The sequence below is a fragment of the Symphalangus syndactylus genome, chromosome 21 (assembly GCF_028878055.3).
Source record: "Symphalangus syndactylus isolate Jambi chromosome 21, NHGRI_mSymSyn1-v2.1_pri, whole genome shotgun sequence".
Lineage (NCBI taxonomy): Eukaryota > Metazoa > Chordata > Mammalia > Primates > Hylobatidae > Symphalangus > Symphalangus syndactylus.
The window spans coordinates 31,309,041-31,318,030 of NC_072443.2; positions in this window are offsets into that span (position 1 = coordinate 31,309,041).

Sequence of the window (8,990 nt, forward strand, 5' to 3'; positions counted from 1 at the left end):
ATGCACTCACAATGTATTTTTTTAGAGTAATGTTTTTGTCACTCTTTTTTTCCTACTGTGTGGTGCTTGTAGGTTACCTCTCACATTCAGTAAGTGAAAAGTGCCTTTATGCTACCCGGTGGACGTACACACATACCTGTCAACGTCAGTGTCTCATATCATATGATGATTCCTGGTCCCCACAGCCAGATTTTTCTAGAGGTTAGCTGAGTATCCAACTATCATCTAGGCATCATAAATGGTATGCTGGGTTGAACAGTGTTCCCCAGAAATTCATGTCCAACCAGAACCTCGGAATGCAATCTTATTTGGAAATAGGATATTTGCTTGTAATTAGTTAAATTAAAATGATGTCATACTAAATTAGGGTGTGCCCCAATCCAATGACTAGTGTCTTTGTAAGAAGAGAAAAGAGAGATACAGGGACACACAGACACAGAAGGTGGAATGCCATGTGAAGAGTACAAATTGGAGAACTGCATCTACAGGGCGAGGAACCCCAGGGGTTCCTGATAACCAGAAGGTAGGAGGAAGGAAGGCAGGATTCTTCCCTAGAGCCTTCAATGAGGCCATGGCGCTGCTGACACCTTGATTTCAGACTTCTGGCCTCCAGAACTGTGAGACAATAAATTTCTGTTATTCTAAGCCACATAGTTTGTGGTCAGTTGTTATGGCAGCCTAGGAGACAAATATAGATGGTGTGTATGGATATCTTAAAACTGAACTAATGTGCCAGATACATCCTTCCTAGGTAAGCCTCCACTCTAGGTCTACCTTCCACAGTAATTAGCCCTATAAGCCTATTGCACAGAGACTGACCACAATGAAAAGAGTTTCAATAACAAGTCCCCAGCCTACCAAATTGTTAACAGGGGTTGACAGTTTATTTGTCATCCCTCTCAGGATATTTGCATTTTAATAAGATACTTAGACATTCAATATTCATGGAACCATTTACTCTCTAGGGTGTACTAAGTGCCCACTATGTCGGGCATTGCTGTAGGTCAGCCAGAGAACTATTTCAGGACAAAAAAGTAGCCTTCCCTGAATGCTTCAAATCACACCCTACCAATCATTCAATGAGCTTAATGCACTTATTGGATATTCTATCTGGGGAATACAATAACATGTATATTTTCTATTGAAGAAGAGGATGCTCTGTCTGGAAAAGTTATTCCCTGTGTGAGCACAGTTTGGGGAGATACAAACGAAGAATCAAGAGGAGGAAAAGCAATCATATGACCAGTCAAGCGGTTAGGCTAATCAATGCTGGAGAATCCCACAACACACGTTCTCTTGGCTTTACTCCTAGTTCTCTAGCCTCTTGTTCTCCTCCTCCTTTAAATGTTCATCTCCCTCTGTCCATCCTGCAAATGTTTGTGTTCCTCACCATTTTGTTGATAGGTCTGCTATTCTACATACTCTCCCTGAATTTTTGTATCCAGTTCTATTGGTCTCGATTACCATTCATTATATGCTGATGTCTCCCCAATCTAGAACTTCCTCCTAAGCCCCGCACCAACTACTTACTAGAGAGCTCCCCTCTAGATGTTCTATAAATATCTCAAATTTAACATTTCAAAAACTTAACCCATTGCTTTAACCATCAAATCTATTCTTCTATCATAATCCACCATGTCTGTTACATGAGAAACCACACCGTAATTGGCTCAATAAGGTTAATACGGTATTTCCATTACTTGTTCAAAATTTAGTTCTTTTGAGCTTTGAGAGCAACCCCAATTCTAGTTTTCTGTGATTTTGAGAATACATTTCTGTTTACCCTGTCACTGATCCATATTTCTCCTTTCAGACTATAATCTTAGTTTCAAAAGTCCATCTCCATTTCTTTAAGGCTTTAAGAATTACCTTGGTCTTCTCCAACTCTTTCACAAAAGAGCAGCTGAAATTTCTAACAGTAGAGTTCTGTTACCTAAATTATGACATATCAATAAAAAATCATGTTATAGATGTATATTTACTAATCTAAAAATGTTTATGATTTAATATTATAAAAAGCAGGTTTTAAAACTGTACAGAACATGGTAACAACTTTTGTTCCACAAAATAAGTATGATCACAATCGCCAGGTAAATATTGCAGACTGGACAGTATTTACCTTCACTCTTCCTTGAAACTGCACTAAAATGACAATTCCATAGAGGAAATAAGAGAGAAACTGCAGGTGGCAGCCTTAGAAATGAAGTCAGGGAAGATGCCTCTGAGACAACCATCCGAGAGAAGTTATCCAACGGCTGAGAATGAACCTCTGTGTGAAGAATTGGAGAGAAGCACACCAGGACTAGGGAATAAGAGCAAAGGCCCAGAGGTGGCAAAGGGCTTTTCATTTATGATAAATTAAAACCCAGGAAGAGCCTTTGATGGGTTTTAAATTTGGGAGTGACGTGATCTGATTTTTTGTTTTTTCTCTTGCTATGGCAAGGAAATCTATTAGAATTTGGCAAGACTGGCAGCAGAGGACCAATAAGGATTCCATTCCTGTTGTCCAGGTGAAAAATGATGTCATTTGGACTAGGAGGAGGCTGCTGAGATTAAAAAATAGGAATATATTTTGGTGGTATATTTTGATGATATATTGATATATTTGATGACAGAGATATATTTTGTGATATATCCTGTTTGTTCCCTAGGACTTTAACATGCCTATCTGGATATTAAAATAAGAGAAATCAAGCATGTCATTAGCTTCCACAGTGTGGCAAAAGCTGTGCCATCTACTGGGATGATATTTATATACTCAGGATATCTATTATGATTGATTGAGCATCAATGGGATGCCCCTTAGTGGGGGTAGAAAACTACTTAAGAATTATATCACTTATTCTTACGTCTAGATGTATAGACTACAAATTACTTGCAAAAAAATTCCAGTTCAGAGATGAATTATTTGAAAGGAAATTCCTAGTTCTATAAATAACTAAGACACACAGTTTTAAAAGGAGACATAATACTGGCTTCTTAAAAGTGTTTTAACACAATCTGCCTCATTATTTTACAAAGAGAACTTGTTCTTATAAGGCCATGGATTCATTTGCCAAAGGAATCCAGGCCTCTGTGGCAAAGGGACCCACTTATTGACTCTGCTTCTTGAGACTCAGAGTTAAGTAGACTTGGGAGGGTGGACAGAGTGGTCCTGCCCCAGGCTCAGTGGCTAAAACTGTCAAGGAGGTCCCTGAAATAACCTTGAAGAATGGGCAAGTCTAGGCTGCACTGTGGAGAGTCTCAGTAGTGTGTGACTAAGGCTAGCCATAGTCACACACTTCCCAGGCTGCACTGTGAAGAGTCTCAATGGTGTGTGACTAAGGCTAGCCATGATGACATAGTGATACACAGAAGGTTTTGCTGTAGTGAATAATGACAGAATATCTGCGTGCAGACTAAGAGCTATAATTTCAAAGCCCGAGTTCAGAGCCCCACTGGTGTGCTGACAGGCATTCAGACCAACAAGGGCATGACACAGAATAGACAAGCATCTGTTGGCCTTTGGGCACAGTCTTCAACAGTGACACTAGATACCAGCCAGGAGCAATAGCAAACCTGAGTTGATTAGTCATTACTGATCTCTTTATGTCCAGCCCTGGGAGCAGGAATGGCCCTGCCTATCAACCCATCCTCTGCAGTAAGTAAGTATATCCCTGGTATTCTTGGGAAATTGGCCAGAAGAGAGGAGAGATGAATTGTCCAGGTAGGTAGAGAAAGCTCAAGAGTGATAGTTTGGACTTCCTGCTAATAAGGCACTTAGTGGCTTGAATATGTTTCACAAATAAATAAATAAAACATATCTGCTCAGATTTATATACAAATTTGAAGAGCAAATCATTCAAATGTGTATTCCTTCAAAGTTTTATACATATGAATGACATATAAGTGCATATATGTTTAATTTCCCAAAACATTAAAAGTTATCTCTGAATGATAAAATATCTAGGCAACATATTTTTTTATCTTCAAAATTTTCCAAATGTAAAAATGATATGTCAGAAAAAAAAAAAGTAAGTTTTTTTTTTTCTAAGGAGTGGAGGGCCACAGAGTTTAATATAGTTAGTTGAAAAACTCCGTTTTTTTTTTTCTTGCTGAATATCTAAGGCCAGTGTGCTACCCACAGAACCCATCAGGTATGAATTTTGAGGATTTTCCATGTCCTGGGTTCCCCTCCACTCCCAGCCCAAAGACTCCCCAGAACCAGCTGGGTAGAAGCAGACACTAATAAATATCTCAGATAAAGTTGGACCTCTGACCTTATAGAGCAGTAGTTACCATCACTTCTTGTGAGAAGTGGGAAGAGCAAGGAGAGTATAGGCTGGAAACGGCTCAGTCATCCCAGGTTACTCAAGAATATGGGTCTCAGTTATTCAGCATGCTACTAAATTTATAGTATGCTTATTGACTTATTTCAGGAACAATGCTGATCATTCTGAATTCAATTCAGATCATTCTGAATGACAATGCTGATCATTCTGAAATCAATTCAGATCATTCTGAATGACAGTAGGCTCCTGCTATGATTTGAATGAATTCCCACAAAATTCAGATGTCACATTGGGAGGCAGGGCCTTAAAGAGGTGATTAGGTCATGAGGGCTCCTCTCTTGTGAATGGGACTAAGGCCCTTATAAAAGTGGTTTTCAGGTCAGGCACAGTGGCTCACACCTGTAATCCCAACACTTTGGGAGGCTGAGGCAGGTGGATCACTTGAGGTCAGGAGTTCCAGACCAGCCTAGCCAACACGGTGAAACCCCATCTCTACTAAAAATATAATAATTAGCCAGGCATGGTGGTGCACACCTGGAGTCCCAGCTACTTGGGAGGCTAAGGCATGCGAATCGCTTGAACCTGGGAGGCAGAGGTTGCAGTGAGCCAAGATTGTGCCACTGCACTGCAGCCTGGACCACAGAGCGAGACTCTGTCTCATAAAAACTAAAAAAATAAAAAATAAATGAAATACAAGAGGTTTTCACACGGCATTCAGCTTGCTTGTCCTTCTGCCTCCCACCATGTGAAGGTTCTTCCCCTCTGGAAGATGCAACAGTACGGCGCCATCTTGGAAGTAGAGAGCAACCCTCGCCAGATAACCAAACCTGCTGGCTCCTTGATCTTAGACTTAGCCTTTAGCACTGTGAGAAATACATTTCTGTTTTTTATAAGTTACTCCACCTGTGGTATTTTGTTATAGCAGCACTTACATAGACCACAGACCAGCCTCTCTCCACCTGGGTATATGCACCTCCATGCCAGCATTTCTGAAGGAGTCATTATAAAATCTTTATAACATTGATGCTCGTGTTCCACCAAATGGAAGTCTATGGCTTCTAGAATCTTAGTTGTATCTTGGTGACAAGCTTTTAATTCACTTTAAAAATGTTAACAACCATTTATATTATTAGCAAAATCTCTTTCTTAAAAGTTTCCAAATGTATACCCCTTTTCATATAAAAAATAGGCCTTTTTTTTCAGGAGAGAGGGAAAACTTACTTTGTTATAATACATGGCATGAGTCATGGAAAGAGCTTGAATAATTTCTAGACACGTTGCTATTGAGTCATCGTGAATGATACAAGACCACTTGAATACTGATGAAGTTAAATCCTTTATAATCATAAGGAATAAAAATACTACTACTTTTTTATTTTATAAAACTCAATTTCACTTTTACCCTAGAAGAGACACTGAGGCTAGATAGTAACAATTATCATTCACAGCTGAGGAAGCTTATTCCCTAAGAAGCCAAATGGGACCTTCAGAAGAGAGAAAGAATTGGAGGTATAACATGGACTTGAACACAAGTATTACCTCTCCTTATCCAATAGATTCCTTTTTCTACCACAATAGGTCGAATATTATATTAAGAACCAAACTGTCCCAATTGTGACAAACATCCTCAAGGATCTTGTGATTCTAAAGGTTTTAAGCTATATGACTGACAGGGTTTGATGGGTGCATTGGAATGCCTGTGATTTATTATATAATTTAAGTGCCCATCTGTGCAGCTGGGCAAAGACATAGCTGATGAAAATATCAGCTGTCCAGCTGTTTTCTCTGCTCCATAAAGGTCATGAGGATTGCTTCTCTGGCTGCCATCACCACTCTAACAACCCCACCTTCTGTCACAAGGATGCTTCATTTCCATATTCTACTGAAAAAGCAACGACAACAACGCTGGTCCTTAATTCTGCAGAAGATCCCAGCTATTTTCTAGGCTAGTTGAAATTTCATGATCCTTGACATTAGTTAAAGAAGTCATCCTCCCAACCTTTGTGTCACTGTGCCTCATCTTCCAGCTAGCTAGCCTGGGACATGGAGGGGCTGTGGTCTCGCCTAGTCTCCTGCATTTAATTTCTATTTCCTTACATTTGCCCTTCCAACCTTTACAAGAATAAATAAATTATGCAACACCAAAAACAAGAGACACAACGTTACCTTCCCACCTTTCAGGAGCTGCTTAGCTACTTACCTGTTCTCCATGGCTCTGGGGTTATTGACAAGTGTGATGACTATAAGAACTGCAGCAGCAAACTTAGCAATAATTTCCAATGGGTCTTGTCTTGTTTTAATATAATTCACTTGAACCATATGGGCCTTAGCAACCCTACTTACTATCCTTTCCATTGAAATAGCTACTCACTAAGTATCAGGGGTTATGGTAGATACTCTGTATATACGTATGAACAAGAAGGAATGCTGAACAAGATAGTGAGTTGTTGACTGGTAAGTAGGATCAGAAGAAAGGACTGCAAATATATAAGCTATTTATTTAATATGCCATAGGCACAATGGGGATTCAAACTTCATACTACATTTATTGCCTACAACAGTAATTTAGACACACATCAGAAAATCAAGGAGCTGTGAGCAGGGTGATATTAAACATTAATTTCGTAGCTATGGATCCTTTTATATGTCTTCCAAAGCCATAAGTAGCAATTTTGACCCAAGTGCAAACAGCAAAATAGTACCCTCAAATCAGTAGCATGGGGAAGCAAGGAGACAGAGAGGAGGCATCCTGCAGGTATTAAGAGGCTTCCTGATCCTGACTTCTGGCCCCCAACTCCATCATCTCAGCTGGCTGCCAACGGGACTGGCCCAGGGCCCAAGACTGATTTGCCACCTTGATTTGTCAGCGGAGGCCAAGTGGCGAGTGGCTTAAAACTGTGTGCAACTTTTAAAAATCATTATTCCAAAAATATTGGCTGGGCGCGGTGGCTCACACCTGTAATCCCAGCACTTTGGGAGGCCAGAGTGGGCAGATCTCTTGAGGTCAGGAATTTAAGACCAGCCTGACCAACATGGTGAAGCCCTGACTCTACAAAAAAATACACAAAATTAGCCAGGCATGGTGGCTTTTGCCTGTAATCCCAGCTACTTGGGAGGCTGAGGCCAGAGAACCACTTGAACCTAGGAGACTGAGGTTGTAGTGAGCCGAGATCACTCCACTGTTCTCCAGCCTGGATGACAGAGTGAGCCCTTGTCCCTCTCTTATATATATATATATGGGGGGGGGGAGCCCTTTCAATATCAGTGCATCAGGAAAAGACCTGGTTATCTCATTCTAGTTTTGAAATCTGACTTTTTACCCAAAAGCTGTTAATGCCTTGAGAACAACCTCTAAATGCTATCCATATTGTAAGTAATAAAAAATAGGGCTGGTCCTATATACTATGCAAATAGTCAGCACTTCATTAACATTGAAACTCATTACTAGTAATCATATGAATTTTCAATGATAAAGGTTATTCTATGTAATATATTCAGAAAAAATATATACACCATTGAGGAGATTTTAGGTAAAGTCAAGCAACAGAAGACAGCTAGATTTTATTTGCAGCATTCTAGTCTCAGTTTCTCCGAACCTCTTATTTTGTGGGGAATGATACAGTTCTGGAGGCTTCTCTTCAAATTTCTCACCCATCACAACAATAATAAAAATATTTGAATAGTGTTTTAAATTTTGCAAATAATTCTCATATTAATTTGCTCATTCCACCTTCACTGATTACACAGCTAACATTCCCTTTTACAGATGATGGGTCAAAAGCTCAGAAAAGTCGTGATATACCCAAAGTCACCCTCCAAATCCCACCCTTTTTCAACTATATCCTAAAGCCATTTATGTTACTCTATTTTAGCTTCAGCCATATTTATTGCTCGAACTCTCATATGGGCAATTATGAGTCAAAAACTGTTATAAGTAGTATCAATAAAACTAATTAAAATTAAGTTCATAATTACTTATCCTTTCTTGCCTCCTGAGTCATATGTATGAAATTATCATTCAAAGCAAAATTACTGGCATGATAATAAACACATGTGTAGCCCTAACTAGGTATTTCTTTGTTTTCAGTGTGCTAAAATTTATATTCTCACCTGACATATAAGGTATGAACATAGGCTGAATTGCGTCCCTCCACCCAAGTTAATATGTTGAAGTTCTAACCCCCAGTACTTCAGTATGTGTCTGAAGTTTTCACTAACATGGTGGGATTTATGCTGAGCATTAAGGGTCGGTAAGGTTTTGACATAAGTAGCTAAGTAGTAGGAAAAGAAAGATACAATGAAAGTGAAAATTCACAGAGGAAAACAAACAGGTAGTTTGGCTGAAGCAGAAAAAGTGATAAAACCAGTCAATTTGGTTTCTGGGAGGAGAGAACTGAAGAGTGATGGGTAATCTCGTTGTGAGAGGAGGGCGTGAGGATGAGCTGGACATATGCACTATCTTCCATTCAGAAGTCAGCCTGTTACCCCATCTATAAGAACAACTCCATTCTATGCCTGCCTTAGGCATTTATTGAATCCTTTTTCAGAAATACCTAGGGAAACAAATGCTTCTTCCTGTGGCAAGGTGGCTTTCAGAATCACATGGGGACATTTATTCATTGTCCCCGTCCCAGACATAGTGAAACAGAATCTCTAGGGTCATGTGCTCAACTTTGGCTGTACATTATAAATCACCTAGGGAGCTTTAAAAAATTCTGT